At 40.2% G+C, this 27,824-nt stretch overlaps 1 long non-coding RNA gene across 1 annotated transcript; it reads right to left on the bottom strand.

Annotated features, from left to right (window-relative positions):
* Nucleotides 1-164: 164 nt before the first annotated feature.
* Nucleotides 165-27,824, bottom strand: LOC140463711 (uncharacterized). The gene is made up of 3 exons (XR_011954749.1): nucleotides 27,588-27,824; nucleotides 4,609-4,670; nucleotides 165-1,025 (listed from the first exon to the last, which is right to left on the bottom strand). It is a non-coding gene; the product is annotated as an uncharacterized lncRNA (long non-coding RNA).

Here is a 27,824-nt window from a genome sequence, read left to right as displayed (position 1 = left end):
CAGTATACACAAGGCGCGGCTACGACATGAACTTGCCAAAAAATTACTAGGTAATGAAACATTGAGCGCGTCTGGGGAAATCTCTCTTGTTAGACATTATGAAATTCTTGACAAAATCCTTACAAAAATGCTTACAGTTCCACCATAAACAATGACTAAAAATAATTTATTTCTATATTTGTGGAAAGAGGATAAAAAGGAAAGTACTGAAAAGATAGAAATTACTGGACTTTTCACTCACTTTTCATCTTTACACCATTTCTTCTAGCTTCCTGCAATCCTTCCCTTCCTCATTTCCCATGTCATTTGAATAGATATCACCAATTACAGTGATGGTCCTTGGATCAGTTCCAATATGCTGGCAGAAAGCATTGTGACAGATTACAGAGAAGAATAAATAAATGTGCAGAAGGGGTCATTTCATTATCAGAACTAACATAGAGAACTACAGTCACTTCACTGATTTGTTGAAGCATTTGTTGTCATTGTTAACAGCAGAGACTGCAGAATATAATGGTTTACGCAACTTTCCCTGGTAAGAAAGCACAGACTGATAATCCAAATCTCATGAAGTGCACGCTCTTATAATTCTGTTGCTAATAATGTGATTGAATAGAAGTCATTTGGAAACAAATAATGAGAGGCTGCATTGCCCTTTTGCGTAATTAATGTTTTGTCCTCATCCTTTGTTTTACCACATGCCAATTATCCCCATTCATTGTCACAGGGACGCTCTCTCTTTCTGATTGAATTATGATGGTGCAAATAGTATTACAAACTCCTTTTGGTGGACCATCTTTTCTAAGATACAATTAAATCTGTTGAATGTGGTCCATATTTATCTTGTTGCATTTCCACTCTTCCATTCACTCTTCATCATCATCTTTTTAGCATCTTTGACATATAGTCAAGGCACATGATGTCCTGGCCTTAGCATGTTGTGAGTTCTTGTTGTATCAGCACACCAGTAGCTGGGAGTGTGAAAGGGCTGCTTTATCTCTTGCAACTCTCAGCTGGGACCGAACCTTAATTGGATTGAAGAGAAAACACTAAGAATGCACAATGAATGCAATGAAACAGTCAAATAAATATTATGTGGATAACAAACTAAGGAGCGCCATTGAGCTATAATATTATTCCCTTCTGGAATAATACATTTTACTGATAGTTACACAAAGCAAAACATATCTTTTACTGGTGAAGGAAAAAGAGATCACAGCAGGACTACTGGTGATTAAACAGGTCAAATTCTACTTCTAATATATGAAAGTTTTAACTTGTGGTTTGGAGTTTGTAGTCTGGTTGAATTCAGCTCATTGATAAATGAACATCAAATCAATTTTCATCTAGTAGGGTTTTAAGGATTTCATTACATGCTCTAAAATGCTATCTACTAATTCTGTGAAAACTGCTAAACCTAGGCATTGCTCATAATCAATAAAGTCATGAACGATTTACAGTTACCCCAATAATTATTTTATGCAAAGGGATATAATATTAAGTATTACTTCCTGCATTATTCATTAGTTTTGCAATATATTTTGCTGGTATTAAACCTGCATCAGTGAATACTAACCAAATATTACTTTTACTGTAGTCTGATCTAGGTATTTTGGACTAGTCAATCCTTCAATAATTAGATAATGCAGAAAACAATTTTATTGGATCAATTATTATAGTTGCCCTGGCAAGTTGAGTTAAAATGATCACCTCTGCAACTGCAATTCTTCTTCCATTGTATTTGGATTAAAACACTCTGTTTTGGCACCTGCCATGTAATTGTTCATAGTTCAGAGAATACGCAGTGCATCTCATGAACATTGTTGTATTGTGGTTATGTTACTGGGCAAATTCTCTGAACAGATCGCACTTTGGATTTTTGGGAATTTAAATTCAGTTTTGAAGAAAATATGTAATTTAAAGCTGATGTCAGTAAAAGTTACCCTGAATCTACTGTAAAAAGGTCCAGTGGATTATTTTGCAAATGAATCCTGTTGTCAATAGCTAATTTGATGTCTATGTGACTGCAGTCCCACAGTAGTATCGTTAACTTGTAACAATGCTTTGAAATGGTTTAGCAAGCCAGTTAATTATACAATACTGCTATATTCAATGGTTCATGAAAAAAAAAGCATCACCACATTTTTACATAAACAAAGGTTGGGCGATAAATGCCAGTCTTGCCAACAATGCCCAATCTGAAGAAGAAGATACAAAAAGAAAAATTTGAAACAGAAGTGAAAAACGAGGTGACACTATCGAAAACCCATTGTTGAGTCTTTCATTTTTCAAAGGCAAAGAATTAAGTTAAAGCTACCCCAACAGTTTGTCACACTTTTTAAGTCAATCAATTTGCTTTTCACCTTCACAATGAACTTTAAACAGCATCAAATATAATTCTTTAATATTATGCAAACCATTTTCCTTTCTCAGCGCTTATCACTGGTCAGTGTTGAGTAGTCTCCAGAAAGTACCAATGGCTTCAGGCAGATGAACACTAAGAGGATGGTAATGGCAGCCTTGATGAGTAAATGCCATCAAAAGACAAATGACTAAGCCTTGACTTAGCCGGCAGCATCTATAATCTTCGACCATGACACAGCTGCAGCCTATAACAAGTCAACGAAAGAGCAAAGACCTATAATGACTGTTCATTGTTGGGGATTTTTTTATTAACCTTAAACTTGCTGAAATCCTTGAAATCAATTTAAGAACAGTTGGAATCCATGACTACTAGTTGAAAGATTAAACCTGAAAAGGACCCAGTTGTTAAGAGGAATGTGTCAGATTAACTCAGCACTGAAAGAGTTAAAGTTTACAATAGCAATATGCTCCCAGTTCTGCAGGTATTTTGTACAGAAAGCAGTTAAATGCATCATAAATTTTCTTTATAATTTGTTTAATACAAAATAATTATGTTTATTTGAGCATTCCCTTAATTTTTGGTTTGCTACGTTGAAAGCGTCTGCATATATTGATAGTATGTTAAAAATATATAGGATGAACTAAAATGCGAAGGCACTGATGGATTCCAACATTTGCTGTAATTACCAAAAAAGGCTTTAATAATAACAACATTTTGGTTTGACTTCCTGAGCATCTTAAATGTGAAAAAGGATTAAAATGTATTTGTATATTTTACCTGCTTTTAAATCCTTCAGATTTATTTGAAAATGAATTTGAGGTCAATTTAGAGTTTTGGAGTGATAATGTGTGCAGATGCAGAAAACATAAAAAATAGTAATGGCTGGGCTTTGTGGGCATTAGTATCTGAAATATGACAGACGAAAGGTTTTCTGCCAGGATTATTTACATATTGCCCTTATATCCTTAAGACTTATTTTAAAATTCTGCACCTTGTCCATCTTCACATTTTCCGAGGAAAAATAGAAGGAAAACCAATTTACTAACGGCAAGTCATCAACTGTTTGCTCGTTTATCTCTTACAGACCACCCCTCAGTCCAATGTTGACAGTACATGATATTCCATTAATCTGCCTAATGAAAATTTAACCAGTATTATAAACAAATAATTGACTATTATCCTCTCAAAGAAGCATGAACATCCCAAATAAATTACTTCTGCTTATTTCATCATTCAAAAGTGGTCACTGATTGATGTCAAAATATGTGCTTGCCGTTCTTTCACTGGAAGTGTGTCTCAGCTAAGCCAGTGATTGATTTAATGAGAGTCTTTGGGGTGAGTAAATGTTCCAAATTGCTCAATCATTAGCTTTTGCTTGTCTGTTTAAAGATATGATGAGTCTGCATTGCCGACAAGTTTTGTTGTGTAATTTTACATCCAGTTTCATTTAATTCATCGCTCTGAAGTCAGATGGGCTAAATTCCTTTCATTACAGAGGTCTTATTTTTCTTTCAACCTAAGTGATGTGAAATGCCTCTTCATTTAGTATAATTAACATTAAAATGAGTGAGCTGTAATGGAGTATCATTCAAATTATTTAGTAAATACCATAATCTTTCTCACTGACACCAAGGTTACACTGGCGCACTACAAGGAAAATTAGACACAATATACCAACCATTTGAAAAATATTTTCTCTTTTGTCTTTTTCAATATTTCAGAGGTTCAATAATCATTTTGAGTACATCATATTGGCCTGTTTATATGTGTTAATGTCAAACTACAAAACACCTTAAGCACTGTTACAATTCAAGTAGTAGTGCTGGATGTCCTTTGTAGATTTTTTAAAAATGTTTTTAAACCAAAGAACCTACTGCATTCTCTATATTATCAATTAGGTTTAGAGAAATAATTACAGTCATAGATCAGCCACACAATATTCATAATTCGAATTAAATTGCTTTTGTTTTATAAATTATTTTTGTACAATCCAATTTCTTATTCATGAAACTACTTAGAGCTGTTTACCACATCAGAATTAGGTCAAGTGACGGGAAAGGGTTTTCATATTCTTCCCTGCATTGTTAAAAAAAACTATAAAGCCCCTTACAATGACTCTGCTTACACATTATGAAGACATAGGTACATGCCAATTAAATAATTGCATATTTCCTGCATTCTTCATTACTTTAATAGCCCCTGATAGAGGCAGCATATATTAACGAAAAATAAATATATATTACCTGTTGGTGAATTTCCACAATGTGAAGCAGGCTGGAATTATTCATATTGAGGCAGCAAATAACTAAAGTATAAAACAAATGCCTTATCAGTGTTTTCTGTTACTTAGAAAATAAGCTATGCCTGAACATTGCTTCATTCAGATCATAAGTATAAAGCCAGCCTTATGTACATTCTGTACCATTTCTAAATCTTAAGTACTCATTGGTTTTACACATATTAAATTCTTGAAGATTGTATGTTTATGGTAGTGATGAATAATAGTTAAATTGAATGCTTTGTTATTTTAAATTTATGTACAGGATAAAATTGTGTAATACAAATAATTATTGGTGTTACTGTCAGGTGCTGTAGAACTCCTAACTTCTGTGATCACAGATGTAACACACGTGGCAGCCTTTAGAAGACATTGACAAAGCATATTTATAGACATTAGTAGTCGGTCTCCATGGTTGCAATGCAATCCGAATCTTGGTAACCATGCAAAAGCAGAAAGATGTCTTGTCCACTATATATTACAAAGAATAACAGTTGCATTCAAATGAGTAACACAGTGTGAGGTTGAAAATGGCATTCAGAAGCTAAATGCATTGCACTCTAACAGTTTATATCACTGGCTGAACTCCTTCATCAGGTTACAGCCTTATAAAACAGTCTAATCAAATAGTTATTTGATGTGTATCATAAAATGTTATGCTATGCAACCAAACCTAACATAGCAGCTGAGTTATAGCACTGAAACAAACAGAATACAATGCTATTAACAAAGAACCTATTGTTCACTTTGAGTTTACATGAAAGGACCTTCGTGTCTCATAGTGTACAAGTTTGCGAAAGAAAGGCAAATTGGCTATTACATATTTTCCACTTGACATCTCCTGTTTACACTTTACCCTATTCTTTGTTCCATGTAAATCTATCTAAAAATCATTAGCATTTTATCGAGCTCACTGAAGTTTTGCAGCTACTAATCATGTTCAGTCAAGCCAAAGGGGGAATGGAAATATTAACAGCAAAATTATAACTCAAAGTATTAATCAGGGCATTCGTAAGCTTTGTGTTTAGAATTTCATTTCCCTTTAGATTTTATGTTCCTATTCAAGTGATCTGCATCTGAAGGAAATGGTTTAAACGTAGATGTCTCCCTTTAATATGTTTTCAGAGAGCACAAAGAAATACTCACGTTCAGTCAGAAATCAGAACTGCTGTTTAAATGTAGCATTGCCGCATACAATACCCATTACACAAATAGAACAGATGGTAAGAGACTGTAGCTTGGCTATGTTTTTATCAGATTAAAATACTGAAGGATTATTTATATTGTTCAATTACTTAACATAAATATACATTCACTATGAAGCATCACAAATTCAGAACTGCATGTTTTTCTGAGAACTATACAATAAGCAAACTGAGGAGAATACTTGAACCTTATTTTGAATTTGCAAGTGGATAGAATATACATCATTCTTAAATTTCATTCCAGTTATTTTGCTCCTTTTGTTAAATTAAACAAGTGTAGATATTGGTCAAATTAAAAGCTGTACAATATAAAATATACTCAATCTTCAAACTGAAATGCAGACATGTTACGTCAAATGTATTAAATTAGTTGACAATTCAATCCCCTCACAGTTTATTCTTTTTTTTAAAACCAATTGTACCTTAATTTAAATGCTTATAAATCAGAAGAGGAAGTATTTTAAAGATTGATTTAGGTTTTAAAAAAGTAAGATAATTAACTGACAGCAAAGGATTATTGTGATTAAATAATTCTTGTGTCTCTGATTTATGAAGAGAAATATTCATGTCCTGTGTTTTGGCTGGACCACTGACAAACACAGTGCTAACATGGGCTATAGTGTTCCCCGTAACCTAATCTTGAAGCAATCTTGAAGCAATTAACTCCTTCAAATCTTTAACTAACAGAGCCCACCATGCAAGAGGTCCCATGGGACTACCACTCTAATAGACCTCAGCAAGCACTCTCCATCTTCTGCTGTGATATCCCACATTCAAGAGCTTACTGTAGTGGTCAGAGTGCAATGGTTCATCTGAAACAACACAGATGAATCATCCCAGGATCATAAGCTCTTCATTAACTCCTGATTCCTCTGCTAATTAACAGCAAGCAAAGCAAAAATGCCTGGCAGGCCTGATGGACCCATGGCTCTGTGGTTAATATGATGCAAATGACATAGGATGAAAGTCCTCAGCTGGAGCCTCCGCTGCTGCCAAATAATCTATTTGTGGTGAGGACATAATGCTTTCTCTAAAGCAATTTACCAGTAAACACCAAAAGCAAAAATGTGAATTAGGTTTAAAAATTATTATTGTTCACAATGTTTCTACGTGTGATTTCTTTTTGTTTAAAAAGCATGCACATTAACGAGATATGATTTATAGAGAGTAATCCACTGGGGGAGTGAATAATTTCAACCCACCCTAATCAGTGGGTACAAGTGAGCTGCACAATTACATTGTTCCAATAACTTTTTGCAATCATTCCCCCACATTAATCCAAACTTTATTTTAAGGTGATGAAGTTGTCTGCATGACTCAGGCACAAATGTTGTTAATGCAGATAAATAAATGCCTTTCGGCTCTGATGTCATGTGGGCCCTGATGACATTTTACCTGCCAATTTGTCAATAAATTCTCTCCCACTCCCACCCTCCACCACCCATCAGTGAAACCCAGAGCAGTGTTTTTCCCACAAGTTTAGGACTCTGCCATTAGACCCAAATAGGGGTCAGAAGACTGTACCACATAGGACCAGCCACTCAGCTGTGGTTATTCCTGAAGTGGCCAGAGGGTGGACTCACCATCCAATTAAAGATGGCAGGAGTACTCTGGAGACTGGCAATATCACCCCCAGTACTAAAGAAGCAGAAGGTGGCCTTATAGAAATGGCATGGTAGCTCAGTGGTAGCAATGTTGCCTCAGAAAACCAGGGACCCAGATTCAATTCCACAGGGGACTGTCTGGGTGGAGTTTGCACATTCTCCCTGTGTCTACATGGGTTTCCTCCGGATGCTCTGGTTTCCTCCTACAGTCCAAAGATGTGCAGGTTGGGTGAATTGATCATGCTTAATTGCTTTCTCCTCTGTCTTGGCAGAAAGCACTGAATCTCTTTCAGGAGCGAAGAAAACCTAGATTCCTTTTTTTGATTTACATCTTTCTGGAAGTTTCGCGTAATGGAATAAAAATCATCTGCAGATTACACAGGTGAGAAATCAACAATACCAGACATGGGAATATACAACTGAACAGAAGTTCAGGCAGCTTTTGGGCACAGCAGAACAGAAAATTAAATGGATTTGAAAAGGACTGAAAGGCTCCCTCTCTCCTCATTTTCTTCTTAAAGTCTTAAAACATAGTGCCAATAATAAAACAATTCAGAGAAAAATTCTTTCACAGAGAACCCAAAAATTATACAAATTCTGTACTGCACTGAAGATATGAAACACCAACCAAACAGATGGGATCTCAGGTTCAACCATAATAACTCATGAATATTTTTAGTTGACCATTCTTGATCTTCTGTTTTATGCTCCACTCTCCTATTCTTATGGGGTGGGGAGAGGTAGGGGCTGGGCAGGGGCACAGTGTATGTGTGAGTGTGATGTTCATTTTATTTTTTTCTGGAGATTAGTGGGTGATAATATTTATTTTTTCACCCAAGAAAACCTTATAATTGGATCCTTAATTTTGATTTGTACTACTGCGTTTCTATTGAATTGTGATATAATTTCTTACTAACACAGAATTAAAAATATTTGGCGCAAATAACTAAGGGGGTGAAAAAGAGGAGAGCCAATTTGCTCCTGCTAACGTGATTGTAACAGGGTAGAATGTAGGACTTTCTAGAGTGTAAGGTTCACTTCTGTTTCTTTCCTTCTCTGTCACTGCTCTGCCTCATCATTTACATTCTGTGACTTAAGTCAAGATTGGAACACAGGATGCCAGAGCAAGAGTATGCCATTTGGCTTGTTAAGCCCACTCCACTATTCAATAAAATTATCATTGATCTGATTGTGATGGAGAGTTTCTCACGTGAATTCTCTCACATAATTCTCCGCTCCTCACCTTATTATGTATGCACCACCTCCCTATAGTGCAATGTTCATGCTACCTTGTGCACTCAGCAATGGTGAAATGCTCACCAGTGCCAGGACTTTCTGCCGTTTAAGTCCCAGGCTCTATATTTAATCCCAGGTGCACATTATGTCAAACAGTGCCAGCCTGGTCTGAAGTAGCCACCTGGACTAGTGCATGCCGATGGTCTGGAAGAATGTGCATGTTAATGACCTTCTGCACTCCATGAGGGTAAAGGGCCCCCATTATCTGTTTGCTCCCTCTCACTCACTAATTCTTTCAATGCACCTACTTCCCCACCTGGTTTAAGGTCTACCATTCTCAACACTGCATGCAGCATGCCGGACCAATGGCTTTTACCCACCCTATCGCCCCAAACTACTAACCCTTGCTGCCATCGACACTTCCTACTCTCACACTTGGTACTCCTCACCAACTTTTCCAACTGATGGAGGACCAGCTCCCTGACTGACATTAGCTACTTGGCCATTCATTGCTGTCAAACCTGTTAAGCTGAAAAATGTGTTGCTGGAAAAGCGCAGCAGGTCAGGCAGCATCAAAGGAGAATCGACGTTTCGGGCATAAGCCCTTCTTCAGGAATGAGGAGGGTGTGCCAAGCAGGCTAAGATAAAGGTAGGGAGGAGGGACTTGGGGGAGGGGCGTTGGGAATGCGATAGGTGGAAGGAGGTTAAGGTGAGGGTGATGGTCTTTCCCTCCCCACCCCTATCAGCGTTCCGGAAAGACCACTCCCTCCGCAATTCCCTCATCAGATCCACACCCCCTACCAACCCAACCTTCACTCCCAGCACCTTCCCCGGCAACCGCAAGAAATGCAAAACTTGCTCCCACACCTCCCCCCTCACTCAGCACCACCTTCTTGACCTGCAATCTTCTTCGTGACCTCTCCGCCCCCACTCCCCTCTCCGGCCTATCACCCTCACCTTAACCTCCTTCCACCTATCGCATTCCCAACGCCCCTCCCCCAAGTCCCTCCTCCCTACCTTTTATCTTAGCCTGCTTGGCACACCCTCCTCATTCCTGAAGAAGGGCCTATGCCCGAAACATCGATTCTCCTGCTCCTTTGATGCTGCCTGACCTGCTGCACTTTTCCAGCAACACATTTTTAAGTTCTGATACTCCAGCATCTGCAGTCCTCACTTAAACCTGTTAAGCTGTCTGGCTATCTGTCTGTAACAAAGGACAAGGCAGAGATGCTTCAAGCACGCAAGTAGGCTCAGAATGCGTGATTGTGCACTAAGAAACCAAGCTAATAGCACTGTAATGCACCCTGTTTGATGCAGGAGTGCCAGTCCCTGTGTGCTAAGCAGACTGACAGCAGCACTGCAAGGTAAGGTGGCGGTGAACTTTAAAATTAGGTATTGCATTGCCAAACTGACTCCCAAATGTGCCATGGCAAGGTTGGTGCTTCACTGATGCCAATCCCTATGGACAGAGGGCAAAGGAGGCCATTCCCCATGGAGTGTGAGTTGTGGTGTCGGGGAATTATGGCCACATGGTAACCTGGATGGAGTAAGCAATGAATTGGAATGGTAAAAACAATGACTGCAGATGCTGGAATCCAGATTCTGGATTAGTGGTGCTGGAAGAGCACAGCAGTTCAGGCAGTATCCAAGGAGCAGCAAAAGCCCATCATCTTCCAGCACCACTAATCCAGAATGAATTGGAATAGCCAGATACCCACTTGAACTGCATGTTCAGAATCATCGTTATCTACTTTCTCGCCACCGCCTGGAAAAATAATAAATTGGATATAAACAAGGGGAAATAGAGGAATAGTGAGATGTAAACAGCCCTCTCAGCAACCACGAACAAGATTCTTGACTCACTCTTCAAACCTTGAATGTAAATTTGGACATTTCTTTCCTTTGGCATTGGCAACTTCATAGTTCCATCCTCGTGTTTTCCAAATGACTTTCCATTGTTTATGTTGCTCAGGATATGGGAAGATTCCACACTTAGTTCTAGTTTCCCTAACGAGAGCTGACATCCTCCCAGTCCTTCTCAAGTCCCCTCTGGATCTTATAGCTTCCAATTAGTTCACCTTGCATTATTCTAAACTCCAATGGGCGAAGGCCCGCCCTATTCTTAAGAACATCTCAAGAATCAATCAATTGAATCTTTTCTGAATTACCTAATAAATTATGTATTGTTTCAAATAAGGAGACCACAACTGTGCACAGTATTCCAGATGTGTCCTTACCAAGGTTCTATACAATTGCATTCAAACTTCCCTACTTTTATCTTTCATTCCTATGCAATAATCACCAGTATCGCAATTGCCTTCCTGCTTTCTGCACCTACATACAAGAATGCAGTTGATCTTTGATGTGAATTGCCACTGTCAGTTAGGTTCTTAAGATAATAGGGACTATCATCGTACCTTGATTTCCTCAACTGCACAACGTAGGCATTCAGAAAAACCTCTGTCAGAACTTTCTCTATCGCAGACAAGCGTGAAGCACCTTGATAGTTTTCACAGAATGGTTTCATTCACTTCTTGAAGATAGTGGTAATGTCACATTCTTGAAATTGGGATGGGGTGGGGAGGAGGGGTAAGGAGTTATGTTTCTTCCAAATCTGCAGGAAATGAATAGTGTCTTGATGTGAGCAAAAGTCCTTCAGCTTTGAAAGGTCAACTGGAAAACCATTGGGACTGCTCATTGGTTTGATGACTCTTTGCAGCTCTCCCATCGATGGTGATTAACCCATGTATTCTACCATAGAATACTGGGAGACAGCCTGGAGACTGTGAGCTGCCATTGTGAGTTCATGATTGAGAGCTGTTTGATGGATGAGATTCTCATCTTTTGGGAAAAAAGCACCAACCTGTGAGTGAAAAGAATTTTGACAAGTTGACTACACTTAGAATCCCTACACGCCCTTTGGTCCAACAAGTCCACACAACCCTCTGAAGAGTAATCCATGCAGATTCATTCCCTTACTCTACTACCCTATATTTACCCCTGACTAATGCACTTAACCTACACATCCCTGAACACTATAGGCAATTTAGCATGGTCAATTCGCCTAATCTGCACATCTTTGGATTGTGGGAGGAAACCGGTGCAGATAGAAGAGTGTAGATTATCTTGAGGGCTTCCAAAAATTCCATGATGTCAGCATATAGTTACGTATCTCAGGCTTACTCTTCATAACTCATGTCTTATACGCTCCAGATTTGTCTTTGAACATTGGCTTTAAGCTGTTGAAATGCTCCCTTCTTGATTTTCCAACCTGGGTTATTCTGCCAGGTCATTAAAGATACTCATTGTAATTGTAGGAGGCCACATATATCAGCATAACTTTTATTGAACCAGTCCTGGTGATAATAATGCTCAAATCCAGTGGTCAGGAGTCAGGAGTCTAGTGCAGTTAGCTTTACTGGATCCTATGATTCAGAAATGGAGTTCAGAATGGACCCGAAACATTAACCCTGATTTCTCTCCACTGATGCTGTCGGACCTGCTGAGTTACTCAGGCAATTTCTGTCTTTGTTTCTGTAATGAGAGAACGAGGCTGTTGAAGAACCTTCTTGATACTGGGGTTAATGGATTCTGGAAGATCACCATATGTGTGGAGGTAAGTGCAAAGGAGACTAGTTTGTGTGACTATTGTTAAATTTTTATTTTATCTGTTGATATATTAAAAAGCAGTGTATCTGGTGCATGCTGAGGTCACACTGCATCTGTTACATGTCATTAACAATACAGAATAATCTCGGAATGCTGAATGTCACTGTGTTCCATCTGAAACTATCCAGTATAGCCCTGCAAAACAATTAAACTTCAATGACCCAAAGTCTGTGTTTGATGAGCAGCAATTAAACTTTGTATTTTAAAGGGACATAGATCCACATTATCAGGCTGTGCTTGCACTGATGCATTTAGCACTTTAATGCACCTGACTTTAGGCAAACATTGCTTCTTCCAAATATATGTTGAGGAAGGCGACAGGAGATCCACCAATATGACATATCATCTGCTTTTTTTGTAAGTCCTTTCACTTTTTTGGTGTCTCTAGCTGGTCACACAGGATATCTGCCCTTAAGGTACTTTTCTTGAACCTGCTATTTTCCCTCCTTGCCTTAGTCAAGAAAGGCTTGCCCTGCTGTCTCTTAAGACACAAACACACTGTAAAGAAACATTTCTTAGATGTAATAATCAAAAAGAATGGATTTGCAAGTAACATTTTAAGGAAATCTTCCTGAGTGGGGAACTGCAGGTACAAACCCATGTCATCCATAGTCAAAGCCAATAAAGAGAGACACATGTCAAAAAGGAAAGAGGTGAGAAGCGAGAGAGAAGCATGTATGTAAGAGAGGCTGAAAGAAACAGTTTCTTCATTTAATACTATTTCAGTTCTACAAAATGTTGAAATTGAAGCCTCATAGTTACCTCCATTGGAAAAGGTCATGAGGTCAGTGCCAATAAATAGTGCTGAAACAAAATTCTAATACTAAACACCTGTGGAACAAAAAAAGAGGATGAAACCAGGGAGAAAGACATGCAAGTAATTTTCTTCCTTGTTCTAACTTGATTTTAAAAGAATAAAAATTAAACCTAGAATACAAATAAGGTGTTTCTGTCTTATCTGACAGAAGCTGAGCAGGAGCAGGCAAAAAAACCTGAAACCAATGAGGGGTTGGATTTACTGGGTCCTCACCCACCCACCCATCCTAGGCAAGCAGAATTGGGGAATGTAAATATAGGGATACAAATACGGCACAGTTCCTCCGTCCCCCAGCGTTTGGTGTACTACCCTCCATCCATAAAGGAGATAAAAACATAAAAAGCAAAGGTCAGAGAAAGAAATACAAATAAAATTTAAGAACACGAGCAGCAAATAAAAGGATACAAAGGAGAAGAGACAGGATGAGAAGAAACAAAAATAAGATGTTGATGGGAGTAAGGAATACACCATATTTCCAATGTAACACATCCAAAGCCATGTCCTTACAAACAGAAAATACTCAACAGGCAAGGCAACATCTGTGGAAAGAAAATCAGATTAATCAGTCCAGATCTATGACCTTTCAACAGAACTGAAAAGTTAGTAATGTTGTACTATAGGGGATGGCATTGTGTTAACATGACAGCATCAGTACACCAGAACCTCCGGTCAATGCTCTGTGGATATCAGATTGAATCCTGACATGGCATATGATGAAATTTGAATTCAATAAAATCTGGAAGTAAAACCTAGCCTCATGATAGTCAAATAACTAATGTTAACTCTTGAGAAAATCCATATGTTTCATTTAGGGGAGGGCATCTACCATCTTTGACTGGTCTGCCATACATGTGACTCAAGACTGGCAGAAATATGACTTTTAACTATGCTCTGAAATGGCGGAGAAAGCTAAGCAGTTCAAGGGCAACAAGGAATGGGCAATACATGTTGACCCTGCTAATATCTAGTGTAATAAAAGATCTCTGGCATGTGAAAGGGGGTTGGAATGGGAATAAGAATAGAAGGGAAGGTGTAAATGGATTAAGTATCAAAGGTTTATATGGTAAAATACAGTGATCTGAAGTTGTCAAACTCAATGTTCAGTCCACGTGGCTGTAGATTGTGAAATGCCCAGCTGAAACATGCAGGGCTGTTCTTGCAGCTTAAATGGAACAGTGCAGCAGGCCAATGACATTAAGATCACAGTGGAAGCAAGGTGAAGAATTACAATGACATGGTACTGAGAGATCTGGCTCACAGAAGAGTCTCAGCCTGCACTAGATGTCCCAGTGTGGTGGAGGCCAAAATGTGTACACTGAATTCTGTATACTAAATTGAAATAAATATAAATGAACTGTAGTTTGGTGTACTCTAGTCTAAATTATGCTATAATCTACTGAGCATCTATCAAACTTGTTAGGCCTTCCAGCTGGTTTCATGGTAAATGCATGGCACTGAATTCTATAGATTAAGGAGGCCTTGGGTTCTTTCCTTGTTCTGCATGCAGTTCAATCTCAGCAGGAGTGGAAATGAATTTCCAAAAAATGTATCAATGTTGCTCACTAGAATGAGAAAATTCAGTTAGAGCTCCCACTTCTGATTACGCCTTATGCAAAATGTCTGTACTTGATGTCACAAAATCAGATTTCAGCCCTTTCCTGCCCCTCACATCCCCACCGTCAAACGTTCAAATAATTTGCTGCAAGTCATGTTCTGAATAAACAAACGGGGAAGCTATTGAATGGCAGCTTGCATTTATAGAGCTGCACAAGAATATAAATCACTACCTTTGGGAAACATAGGGCAAAAATAAGGGGAAGAACCCCAAACTTGCTAATGTGCGTGTTCAAACTGAAATCAGTAAGAAGCAATCTAGAAATCTAGGGCCGACGACAAATGCAAACCAATCTGAGTACAATGGCAGCAAGTTAAAGAGACAGTGCTGTTTACAAAGAAAAGATGATCCTCTTTATAATGCAGACAATCTAAAATTAAAACAAAATCCATCTGGTTTATGGATGTGATATGCATACTAATGACATTCTGTAAGTCAGCTCATTATATGTTTGCACACTTAAAATTAAACAAAAACAGGTGCTTGAAAATAGAAAATTACAAAGGATATATTCTTGGGCCTTGTCTGAACTTTACTTTGAGTTATTTACTTTGTACTGTTAATGTTATTAGTACAAAGGTAGCAGAAGTTCAGAAAGTTTCTTTAGCTTGTAGTTCTTCTACTACACCCACTTCCTTTAATTTATTTCTTCATAGTTACTATTCTAGTGCATTTCTTTATGACTCAAAAACTCACTTGTTTCACTCACTGCTAATTATCCTGTTTGTAATTAACAGCTTGTTTCCTTAATTAAATGGTAAATTTGATTTAATTTCATGAACTTCTGTTCGAGATAGTGATCCCTAAACTAACTTGCCACTTTATGATAAATGCATTTAACAAAATGGGAAGCAGTTGTTACTCTGAAATTATGATGAAGGTTTTCAATTTCTTTTAGTAGCAATTTGTTAATTTAACTGAATCTGTGTGTCTCTGGCTGCTCTAAAAATGCTAGTTTGCTGTAAACAAAGGCCAAATTTATGTAATATTTTAGTGTCACTTTGAAATACTTTCCTTTTTGCTCTAATGCCACAGATAAAAAGAGGACCCTACATTTATATAGCCTGGAGGTTGCACCAAAGCATTTTAAAATTGAATGAGGTACACTTTCAAAATAATTATTGTTTTAATGCAGAGGGAATGATCAAATAAGGCAAAGGGAAGGTATAGTCATCTATTCCTGATGAAGGGCTTTTGCCCGAAACGGATTTTCCTGCTCCTCGGATGCTGTGCTTTTCCAGCACCACTCTAGTCTAAACTCTGGTTTCTAGCATCTCCAGTCCTCACTTTTGCATAGTCATCTAGTCTAACCAGTTCATAGGGCTATTCTCTCAGAGAGATGACTGGTGCTGGTGTAATCTAAGGGTCAGCAGACCTTAGGCAAGGGGAATGAGTCCTTCATGGTAATCTGAGCAGGTGTGGTAATTGAATCCACACTACTGACATCATTCTGCAACACAAGACAGCTGTCCAGCCAACTGAGCTAACCAATCCATATAGACTTATAGTCATACAGCATTGAAACAGATCCTTCGGTCCAACCAGTCCATGTCGAACATAATCCCAAAGTACCTCCAAACAAGTGAGTAAATGAACAGATCATTTGTTTTGGTATTGTTATTTGAGGATAAATGTTGGCCAAGGAATGAGAGGAACTCTTTACTCCTCTTTGAGTAAAAGATTTTTTAAAAATGAGATCTTTGATGTCCATCTGAAAAGGGAAGTGGACTTGGGCTTGACATTCCATTCAAAAAATATGGCACACCCAACAGTTTGCTCCGTTTCCAATCCTTCTATACATCTCCACACCACATTTGTTAAGAATGTTTGGAGGTGAATTTGAAGTGTCAGAGGACATACACAAATATTCATGCACATGCACTCAGTCTATCAAGGACCATTTGCTCTACCTGTAGCAGAGACTGAAATCATACATTGGCTCATTGGCTGAGAAGTCCAGAATTGAAACAAGTCATTTTTGATCTAAAGACAGTGCCTAAGAGGAAGACAATGGGTCGGTGTTCAGTAATTAGATAATACAGGACTATGACAGGCTATTTATATGATTGTATATTCAGATAATCCTTATAGATTCAATAAATGACATTGCTCAAAACAAAACAGCATATTTTTCTAGTGCGATTTGAACGTTAGACAAAACTTCAGAGTGTTTTATGGCGATTTGGAAGCCCAACAAGTTTGTGACAGAACTATTATAGTGTATTTCAATATGGCCATTATATTTCTTGATGATATGACCATTTTTGCTGTAGGTGACATAATCATTACATTCTTGGCAGTATAACTAACTTAGCGCTTTGTGACATGATTATTGCAGTTTTTTGAAAACATGGTTTTGTAACATGGTTGCTATTGTTCTATGGAACTATTGTTTTGTTCATAAAGTTTTGTATGGTCATGGAATCACTGAAACGTACAGCGCAGAAGGAAACCATCTGGTCCATCATGCATGTGCCACCTCTTGGAAAAAAAGTGATCCATTAGTTCAACACCCATTCTCTCATTCACCTTTCCTAGAGTCATGTAAAATTAATCCCTTTGTGTATTTATTCAATTCCCTTTTGACTGTTATCATCCTTCCAACTCATAACAACCTCACTCAATGTAAAAGGTCCTCATTTTGCCAGTAGTTCTTTTGCAAAATTATTTTAAATGTACTTGCTTCTTACCAACACTGACACTGGAAAGAGTTTTTCTTTATTTACTCAAACAAGTAAATATTTCACTAACCTACTCTACTCTAATCCGATCTCTCCACATTACTGAAGTCGTGCATTACAGAGTACCATACTAGTAAATCTCCACCACACTTAAGGCCTTGACATCTTCCCTTATGTGTGGTGCACAGAACTGGGCACAATATTCCAACTGGGACACATAAGTGACTTATAATCATTCAGCATAACTTCCTTACTTTTGTTCTCTACACCTCTGTTTATAAAGCCATCTCACGTCTAAATAGCTGACCCCTTATCCTGCTGCTATGACCCTATTTCTAGACTCTCCAGCAAGGGGAAGCAGCCTCTTCACAGCTACTCTCTCACGGTTACTGAAGAATTTTATGCATTTCAATGAGATCACATCTCTCATTCTTCTGAACTTCAGAGGATTTAGGCCCACTCTACTTGATCTCTCCTTGTAGGCAACCTTCTCATCCCAAGAGGGTTGTGTTATGTTTTATGGTAAACTAGGGATTTTGAATCACTGGAAGTATTTGACTATGGGTCTTGTCAGCATTCAACATGTTGGAATGCCCATTATAACTCCAGGAAGGCTCTCGTAGAGGCAGTTTATTTGGCAGTTGATAAATGGGAAATATATATGGATCATCAGTTTTTTTTTCCAGATATTTCATGAGGCTTCAAAGCATCTGAGAGACTACATTAGGACAAAATAATCACTGTTTTTCCAGTTTCTGCTATTTATTAAGAATTTGTAATTATTCTGCATACTGCTCACAAATACTGACCAGAGAGCATAACTATTGAATGATCTGTCACATTGGGTCAATGAACTGTTCATTTGCGTCTTTCTGTTTTCCACAAATGTAGCGTCAGCAAGAAAATTGGGCTCCGAATGAAGCATGCAGTCAAAGAAGATATGAAATCTCTCCACATTAATTGTGACGGGTGAGGAACGCTACAAGTCATTTGATTGAACAGTGCCATGACTGATATCATGAGTATGCAAAGCTTGGGAGGCCAGCCAAACTTCTGTAGTACAGTATTCAGGAGTGGCTCCTCCTGCTCATGGTATCGAATTCTGTTGAGATCAATGGATACAGAGTCCTATTTGCTACTCTCTGCACTTCTTTCATGATTAGGAATATTAATCGATATCGTAATCAGATTATCACCTTTGCAGACAGATATTATTGTAATTTCAATGGTCGTCTTTTACACTGCTTTGAGATTACCTTTACATAACACAAGATGCTTTCATAAAGTAGGCTTTCTTTACACACTCTTCATTTTGCTCCTAGACTTCAGGCAAAACATGAAACAAAAATTCCACAGTAGTTCGGTGGTTAGCACAGCTGCCTCACCAGCACCAGTGTCGTGGGTTCTATTCCATCTCTGGATGAATATCTGTGTGGCGTTTGCACGTTCACCCCGTGTCTGTGTGGGTTTCCTTCGCAAGCTGTGGTATCCTCCCACAATCCAAAGAAGTGCAGTTTGGTGGATTGGCCTTGCTAAATTTCCCAAAGGTGTCCAGGGATGTGCAGTCTGGGTGGAAATGCAGAGTTATAGCGATAAGTTGGGGGGGGGGGGGTGGGGGGAGGTTGCTCTGGGTGGTATAGTCTTTGAAAGGTCAGTGTGGACTCAATGGGCTGAATGGCTTGCTTCTACACTATAGGTATTCTACTCATATTGCACGCTTAATATAATAAAATGTCCCAAAAACATTCACAGGAGCATTAATAAAAAGTCTTGTAAGGAAATAGTAAGGCCTTAGACCAAAATTCTACTCAATGCAGTCGTACTTAAAGAGGTCAAAAATAATCAAACGACACCTTCAAATGAATCTGTTGGACTATAACCTAGTGTTGTTTGATTTTTGACCTTGTCCACCTCATTCCAACTCCAGCACCTCTACATTACATTTAAAGAGTGTTTTAAAGAAGGATAGTGAGGGGTTAGAGGTTGCGTGGGGTTAGGAAGAGGCTTAGGGAGGATATTCCAGAGCTTGGGACCGTGATAACTGCTGGTGGTGGAAGATTTTTTAAAACTAATTCATGGAATATGGATTTTGCTGGCTAGGTCAGCATTTATTGCCCATCTCAAATTGTCCAGAGGTCAGTTAAGAGTCAATCACATTGGGTCTGGAGTCACATAAAGGCCAGGCTCAGTAAAGATTGCAGTTTCCTTCCTGAAAGAACATTAGCAAACCAGATGTCTTTTTGCCTCTGATAATCTACACAGTTGCATTGTTACCATTAAACTCTTAATTACAGATTTTTATTGAATTCAGATTTCACCACCAACCAGTCCTCAGAACATTACCTGGGTCTCTGGATTAATAGTTCAAGAGTGTGGTGCTGGAAAAGCACAGCAGGTCTAGCAGCATCCGAGGAGCAGGAGAATCAACGTTTTGGGCAAAAGCTCTTCATCATGAATGAGAGAGGCTCCCAGCCTCATTCCTGATGAAGGGCTTTTGCCCAAAATGCCAATTTTCCTGCTCCTCGGATGCTACCTGACCTGCTGTGCTTTTCCAGCACCACACTCTCGACCCTAACCTCCAGCATCTGCAGTACTAACTTTCACCTCTCTGGATTAATAGTCTAGTGATAATACCATAAGGCCATCGCCTCCTTTATTATCTGGCATATTCACAGGGCCAAAATTGGAGAAGTTTGGAGATTTTGCAGCATTATGTGCTGCTGAAATTTATGCAAATAAAGAGGAATGGAGTTGAAAACAAGGAAAAGACTTTCTAAATTGCCATGATGTTTCACTGAGAACTAAGATGATCAGCAAGCATGGGGGTGAACATGATTTGGTGAAAAGTCACAGTAAGCAAATGTCTTGATGACATTCAAGCGTATGATGGGTAAAAAGGGCCAGTTAATCAGCAGTACATTGAAATAGTCTAGTCTAAAAGATACAAAAATCAAAGATAGTGTTTCAGCCGCAGAGGAGCAGAGTGAAGTCAGGTGTACTCTTGTTTAACCCATATTAGGGAATTGAAAAGGACTGACTCAGTGGAAGAATTTCACTTCTGAGACTATCCTTAAATCAGGAAACAATCAATATACGTTGATGTCATTAAAAGAATAAATAGAGACAACTACTTTTATGAAATCTGCAGAAAGATACAAAAATATCATAACTTTTCTTAAGCAGCAGCAGCAGTTATTCAACATAGAAGAATCCAAGCTATCAAAGGAGCTATCTATGTGCCAATTTGGATCAGAAACTATAAACATCAAAAGAAAACACTGAACAGTGTGACAATAACTTGAATTTGTTGATGACATTATTGTGGAGACGTGTCAATGGTGATTCCACAGTGATGCAAATATAAAAGTGGATGCCAAATATAAAGGTGATATAAGGAAGGCTGATCAGAAAGGTAGTTTTTCTGGAGGGTCTGGGAGAAAGAGGGGAAGTGATGGGAATGCCAGAGTTGGGGTTTTGACTGCAAATACTGGGCACAGGGTATGGACAGGAGTCATTGATCTTTGTTGGTTCAGAACAGATTGTTGGACTGGAAGAAGTTGAGGTGAGGGATATGACCATGAAAAGTTTTCAAATACCAGAATGGCAATTTTTAATTATAACAGAAGGAAACCAATCGCCTTGGAGCAACATAATCCCTGAGGGCTTTCTTTTAAACATCCTTCTTTCCCGCTCATTAAATAATCTAAAGTAGATTGTTTCCCAAGTGGGTTGTTGCTTTGCTCCAATGAACTAGATGGTTTACTGTTTCAATTGCTGGTCACGCCATTTCCCACCTATGTATGTTTAACACAAACCAACAACTTGCAATGACTGATGCAAACACCAAATTGTTGGAGAGGGAGGGATGACTCCCCTATCAGTGAAAATGCAGTCATGCATTCCAGGGAATGGAGTTCTGGAGACACTTTCTGCATTGAATAATTATTGTTCACAAAGAAAAGCAGAAATGGCTGGAAAATCTCAGCAGGTCTGGCAACATTTGTGGAGAGAGATCAGAGTTAATGTTTTGAGTCCAATGGCCCCTCTTCAGAACTAATGGTAGCTAGAGAAAAGTTGTTTTTTATACAGAAGATAGGGTGGGGGAGGGGGTAAAGAGTTAGGTGGAGTTACAGCTCAAAGAGAGAGGATAGTTGGACAGACAAAGGAGTCAGCACAGGAGAGTGCATGGCTGTTAATGGGAACTGTTAGCAACTAACAATGGGTAGCCAACCATACAATAACAAGGCCTGATGTGTGTGGGGGTTGGGTAACAACATGGCAGAAGATGTCTAAAGCCCTAAAATAGTTGAACCTGATATTGAGTCCAGAAGGCTGTAGAGTGCCCAAACAGAAAATGAGGTGCTGTTCTTCCAGATTGCAATGAGCTTCACTGGAACACTGCAGCTAGCCTGAGATAGATGTTCGCCAGGAAACAGGGTGGTGATTGAAATGGCAGGCAACTGGAAGCTCAGGGTAATTTTCACAGATGGAACATAGGTGTTCTGCGAAGCAGTCTCCTCTATACTGAGGGAAACAAAGCAGAACCCTAACTTGAATTTGTTGATGACGTTATTGTGGAAACATGTCAATGGAGATTCCACAGTGATGCAAATATAAAAGTGGATGCCAAATATAAAGGTGATATAAGGAAGGCTGATCAGAAAGGTAGTTTTTCTGGAGGGTCTGGGAGAAAGAGGGGAAGTGATGGGAATACCAGAGTTGGGGTTTTGACTGCAAATACTGGGCACAGGGAATGGACAGGAGTCATTGATCTTTGTTGGTTCAGAACAGATTGTTGGACTGGAAGAAGTTGAGGTGAGGGATATGACCATGAAAAGTTTTCAAATACCAGAATGGCATTCTGTCCACAAGAAAAGACCCTGAGCTTCCAGTTGCCTGCCATTTCAATCACCACCCTGTTTCCTGGCCAACATCTGACTCAGGCTGGCTACAGTGTTGCAGTGAAGCTCAGTGCAAGCTGGAAGAACAGCACCTCATTTTCTGCTTGGGCACTCTACAGTCTTCTGGACTCAATATCAGGTTCAATTATTTTAGGCCTTTAGGCACCTTCTCCCATTATTTAACAAACCCCCAGACACCAGGTCTTCTGCCTCATTATTGCATGATCTGCTATCCATTGTTAGTTGCTAACAGTCCCCATTAGCAGCCATTGATTCTCCTAGGCTCACTCCCTTGTCTCTCCAATTGTTCACTTTCTTTGGGCTCCATCTTCATCTACTGTTTACTCCATCCACGCACCCCGCCCCCCTCCCCCAATCTTCTGCATAAAAAAACATTTTTTTCCTAGCTCCCATCAGTTCTGAAGAAAGGCCATTGGACTCAAAACGTTAACTCTGATTTCTCTCCACAGATGCTGCCAGACCTGCTGAGATTTTCCAGCAATTTTTGCTTTTGGGTCTGATCTTCAGCATTCACAGTCCTTTCGGTTTGAATAATTAGGTTAGACTAGATTAGATTCCCTACAGTGTGGAAGTAAGCCATTCGGCCCAACCAGTCCACACTGACCCTCCAAAGAGTAACCCACCCAGACCCGTTCCCGCTGACTAATGCACATAACACTATGGGCAATTTAGCATGGCCAAGTCACCTGACTTGCACATCTTTGGACTGTGGGAGGAAACCGGAGCACCCGGAAGAAACCCACGCAGACACAGGGAGAATGTGCAAACTCCACACAGTCAGTTGCCCAAGGCTGGAATCGAACCTGTGACTCAGCCTCTGACATCACTTCTTTTTTACTTGCCATCGGCGTAGTTTACAATGACCAGCTTGTTCAAGTTTGTGGCTTTTTACCCTGCTGTAACAGGTAATTGGAAAAGGAAATGATTCCACACAACAGGGTCGCTCTCTCACAAAGTCCATTCATCACAAACTGGACAACAGTGCTGAAGTTCCCGATGAACATCTGGTCTCTCCTACCCTGGTACTTAGTGACTTTAACCACATCACCTTCCAATAAGCAAATCAAACAGGAGGACGAGGCAGTCGTAGTTTTATAGAATCCCATAAAGTTACCAGCAAATTAAATGAAAGCACTACCAAATAAATATGATTTCTCACATAGTCAAAAAGTGCCGTGCTGGAAAAGGACAGCAGGTCAGGCAGCATCTGAGGAGCAAGAGAGTTGACATTTTGGGCATAAGGCCTTCATCAGGAATGAGGCTTGTGGACCAAGGGGCTGAGAGATAAATGGGAAGGGGGCGTTGGTAGGGGGTGTGGTTGGTGGGGAGGCAGCTGGGAATGCAATAGGTAGATGAAGATGGGGGTGTGATGGTAATAGGTTAGAGAGGAGGGTGGAGCAGATAGGTGGGAAAGAAGGTAGATAGGTAGGACCTTTCAAGAGGGCGGTGCCAAGTTGTAAAGTTGGGACTGGGATAAACTGGGGGGAGGGGAAATAAGGAAACTGGTGAAATCCACATTGCTCCCATGTGGTTGGAGGGTCGCAAGGCAGAAGATGAGGCGTTCTTCCTCCAGGTGTAGTGTGGGCAGGGTTTGGGGATGGAGGAGGCCCAGGACCTGTATGTCTATGGTGGAGTGGGGGGAGGAGTTAAAGTGTTCAGCCACAGGACAGTGGGGTTGGTTGGTGCAGGTAACCCAGAGATGTTCTCGGAAATGATCTGCAAGTTGGCATCCTCTCTCCCCAATGCAGAGGAGACCACATCAGGTGCAACGGATACAGTAGATGACGTGTGTGGAAATACAGGTAAATTTCTGTCAGATTAATCCTTTGGGGCCTTTAACAGAGGTGAGGGGGGAGGCACGGGCAGAGGTTGTGCACTTCTTGCATTGGCAGGGGAAGGTGTTGGGAGGGGAGGATAGGCTATTGGGGGAGGTTATGTACCTGACAAGGGAGGTGAGAGGGAATGGTCTCTCCAAAATACAAATGGGGTGGGGAGGGAAATATATCTCTAGTGGTGGAGTCCGTTTGTAGGTGGCGGACACGGTGGAGGATGATGCGATTAGTGAGATGGGAGCTGAGGACCAGGGCCTCTGTCCTTTATGCAGTTGGAGGGGTGGGGTTCAAGGGCAGAGGTGCGGGAAGTGGGTGAGATGCACTGGAGGGCATCGTCAACCATGTGGGAGGGGAAATTGTAGTCTTTGAAGAAGGAGGAGGCTATCTGAGATGTCCTGTGGTGAAATTGGTCCTCCTGGGAGCAGATGCAGCAGAGGTGGAGGAATTGGGAATAAGGGATAGCATTTTTACAGGAGGCATGTGGGAGGAGATGTAGTCCAGGAAGCTGTGGAGTTGGTGGGTTTGTAGTGGATGTCCATGTTGAGCCCCCCACCAACCCACCCTCCCCTCCCAGCACCTTCCCCTGCCACTGCAATAAGTACCAAATCTACACTCACACCTTCCCCCCCACCTCTGTCCAAGGCCCCAAAGGATCCTTCCACATCTGACAGAGATTTACCTGCACTTCCATACACGTCATCTACTGTATCCAATGCATCCAATGTGGTCTGCTCTACATCAGGGAGACAGGACGCCAAAGTGCAGGTTGTTTCAGAGAATATCTCTGGGATTCCCGCACCAACCAACCCCAATGCCCCATGGCTGAACACTAACTCCCCTTCCCACTCCACCAAGGACATGCAGGTCCTGGGCCTTGGCCATTGCCAAACCTGAACCATACGACACCCGAAGGAAGAACACCTCATCTTCTGCCTTGGGATCCTCCAACCACATGTGGATTTCATCTGTTTCTCCAGTTCCACCTCCCCCCCCCCCCCCCAAGCTTATCCCAGTCCCAACCTTCCAACTTCACACCACCCTCTTGAACTGTCCTACCTGTCTGTCTTCCTTCCCACCTATCTACTTTATCTTCCTCTCCAACCTTTCACGTTCACCCCCACCTTCATCTACCTTTTGCCATCCCCCCAGCCTCAGATCCCCCCTCCCCTTTATCTCTCAGCCACCCCCCAACAAGCCTCATTCCTGATGGAGGCTTGTTCCCAAAACATCGATTTTCCTGCTCCTCGGATGCTGCCTGACCTGCTGTACTTTTCTAGCACCACACTTTTTGACTCTGATCTCCAGCATCTGCAGTGCCTACTTTCACCTGATTTCTCACATAGCCTGAATACAGATTTGTTCCTGTGTGTCACGTTTTAGCTACAGTATGAGTTACATATGGTGTGCAGGGATTATTAGAACTAACTGATGTCAGTCTACATTTGTTTTTGATCATCTGCACAGTGTCCCATTTCTTGTCGTCAGTATCTGGGTTTTCATAGAAAATCACCATTGTAACATGTGATTAAGTTAAAAATCACAACATCAGGTTATAGTCGAATAGGTTTATTTGGAAGCACTAGCTTTCGATGCGCTGTTTCGTAACATTTGATGTTAGATTACTCTTGTCTCAAGCTAATTGGACAGTTTGACGTTAAGATTAGGAGCTATGACAACAGTTTCAGGGCGGTACCACAGTGGTCACGTTCAAAAGGGCCTGCATTTTCTGCAGAACTTGTACTTCGAAAGCGAAGGCTGTTTTTAAAATTGCTCCGAGCGGGCCACAAAAACAAAACTGATAAGCGGTGATTCACAATCGAAATGAAGAAGACTTTGTCTGGAGGACCTCCTTTAGACTAATGAAAAGCCGGGTTAATTAAATTAATTCTGAAATATGGACAGCATGTGAAGAAATAGGGGCAGGAGACCAGGAAAAAGTAGACATTGATGGAATATTATAAAGCTATAAATAATAGTAAGGACGCATTAAATTTCCAATCAGATCTTCAAAATACAAGGCAAGCTACAGATTTAAAACGTACACGCGACTTTGTAGTTTTAACTTTCAATTCCATTCTTTCTAGATACAAATCAGCTCAGAGTCATACTAATTATTATTTGGGGAACGTATACATTTTATTGAAATCTCATACGTTGGAGTCGAAAATGAAACCGTCCAATTTGTGACATTTCCATCTGAATGAAATGTGCATTTATTAAAACTAATCCAAGAACGGGGAGAAAGTGAGGACTGCAGATGCTGGAGATCAGAGCTGAAAAATGTGTTGCTGGAAAAGCGCAAGAACGGGTTGATTTCCCGCGAAGTTCACATCGTACGCGAAAAGATGACCCCCTGCTTCTCCCTCTCAGTCACATCTGCTTGGCTCGGTTTGCAGTTTCTGGACTTAGTCAGTAACCGCTAATCAAAGCGGTTTGAATTAATGAATAAAGTCAAGCATGCAGCAAATCAGTCTTTACATCACGTTCATTCCCCAAGAAAAATAGGTGCAATTTTAAGAAGGATGATTAACAGCAGCAATAATTGAATGGATGGTTATTATCAGCGAATTCTGTGTAATTATAGGCTATCTATTCTGACCCCCTCCGCACTGTTCACGAACAAAGCGTAACCATCATTGTTCTTTCAGTTAATGCATAACTCAAATACAACTCCCTGTAAATGAAGTGAAAGTTTGACCTGCCATTTCAGAATGGATGTTTATTGTACAATAATCCAGTAGTCCCAGTCCTGACTGGCCCAGCAACTTCACATTGATACTTGATCGACGCTCGTTCTCCGTATTCTCCTGCCTTCCCTTACTATATAATAGGCCACAGTAACTTCTGGGCATCCAACAAGGAAATAAATGGGCGGCCCTAAGTATGGCTCCGACTTTAGCCCAGCTGGTGTTTCAAAATCGTTGCCATTAAGTTTACCGGTTGCTGTGGTGTGGTCACCAGGTTAGACTTTGCCTTGGTTCAATGAGTGCTTTTCAGGATGAATAAAATCCGAATCAGCATGTACATCTCACAGGCACTTTGACTAAACATGCAAATAGTTGGACCATTCTAAAAGATTCTCCATATTGAAATCGAACCTGTGACCCGTTTTAGTACAGTGTACTCAATCGCTGATCAGGGATGTTGTTTTCAACCCGATGGGGGTGTGGGACTGGGAATGCTGAATTAACACTTCATTTATAACGGCACCTACACAGTCGGGCTATCAACAACTTTGTAAAAAAAAAAGGTGATCGTTAAAGCCCTCCCTCTTAGGTTTGTTCCGGAGAAACCGTGTCTGGATTAAAGCTGGTGTTCGCATTGCGGTCTTAAATCTCATCTCATTAATAGAAATATAATTACCGTGCTCCAGGAAACCAGGTTAGATGGAGTTCTAACACCGCGATAACGACACCCAGAATTCAGTGAAGTCTTCCAGCCAGCTGCCGACTGCAGATAAAGCGACAGGCAGTCATTCCGCCAAAACATTGAGTTTAGAGTTAAAAAAAATACTTCTGTGCATTAAACTTTTTTTCCCCCTCTGCTCTAGAACGACCAACCGTGAATTGTAATTCACCGGAACGCGTGAAGCCGGACGAT

This window comes from Chiloscyllium punctatum, chromosome 38 (assembly GCF_047496795.1).
Source record: "Chiloscyllium punctatum isolate Juve2018m chromosome 38, sChiPun1.3, whole genome shotgun sequence".
NCBI classification, from domain to species: Eukaryota; Metazoa; Chordata; class Chondrichthyes; order Orectolobiformes; family Hemiscylliidae; genus Chiloscyllium; species Chiloscyllium punctatum.
Note: the sequence above shows the minus strand (reverse complement) of the source record. Positions and strands in the feature narration are given on the sequence as shown.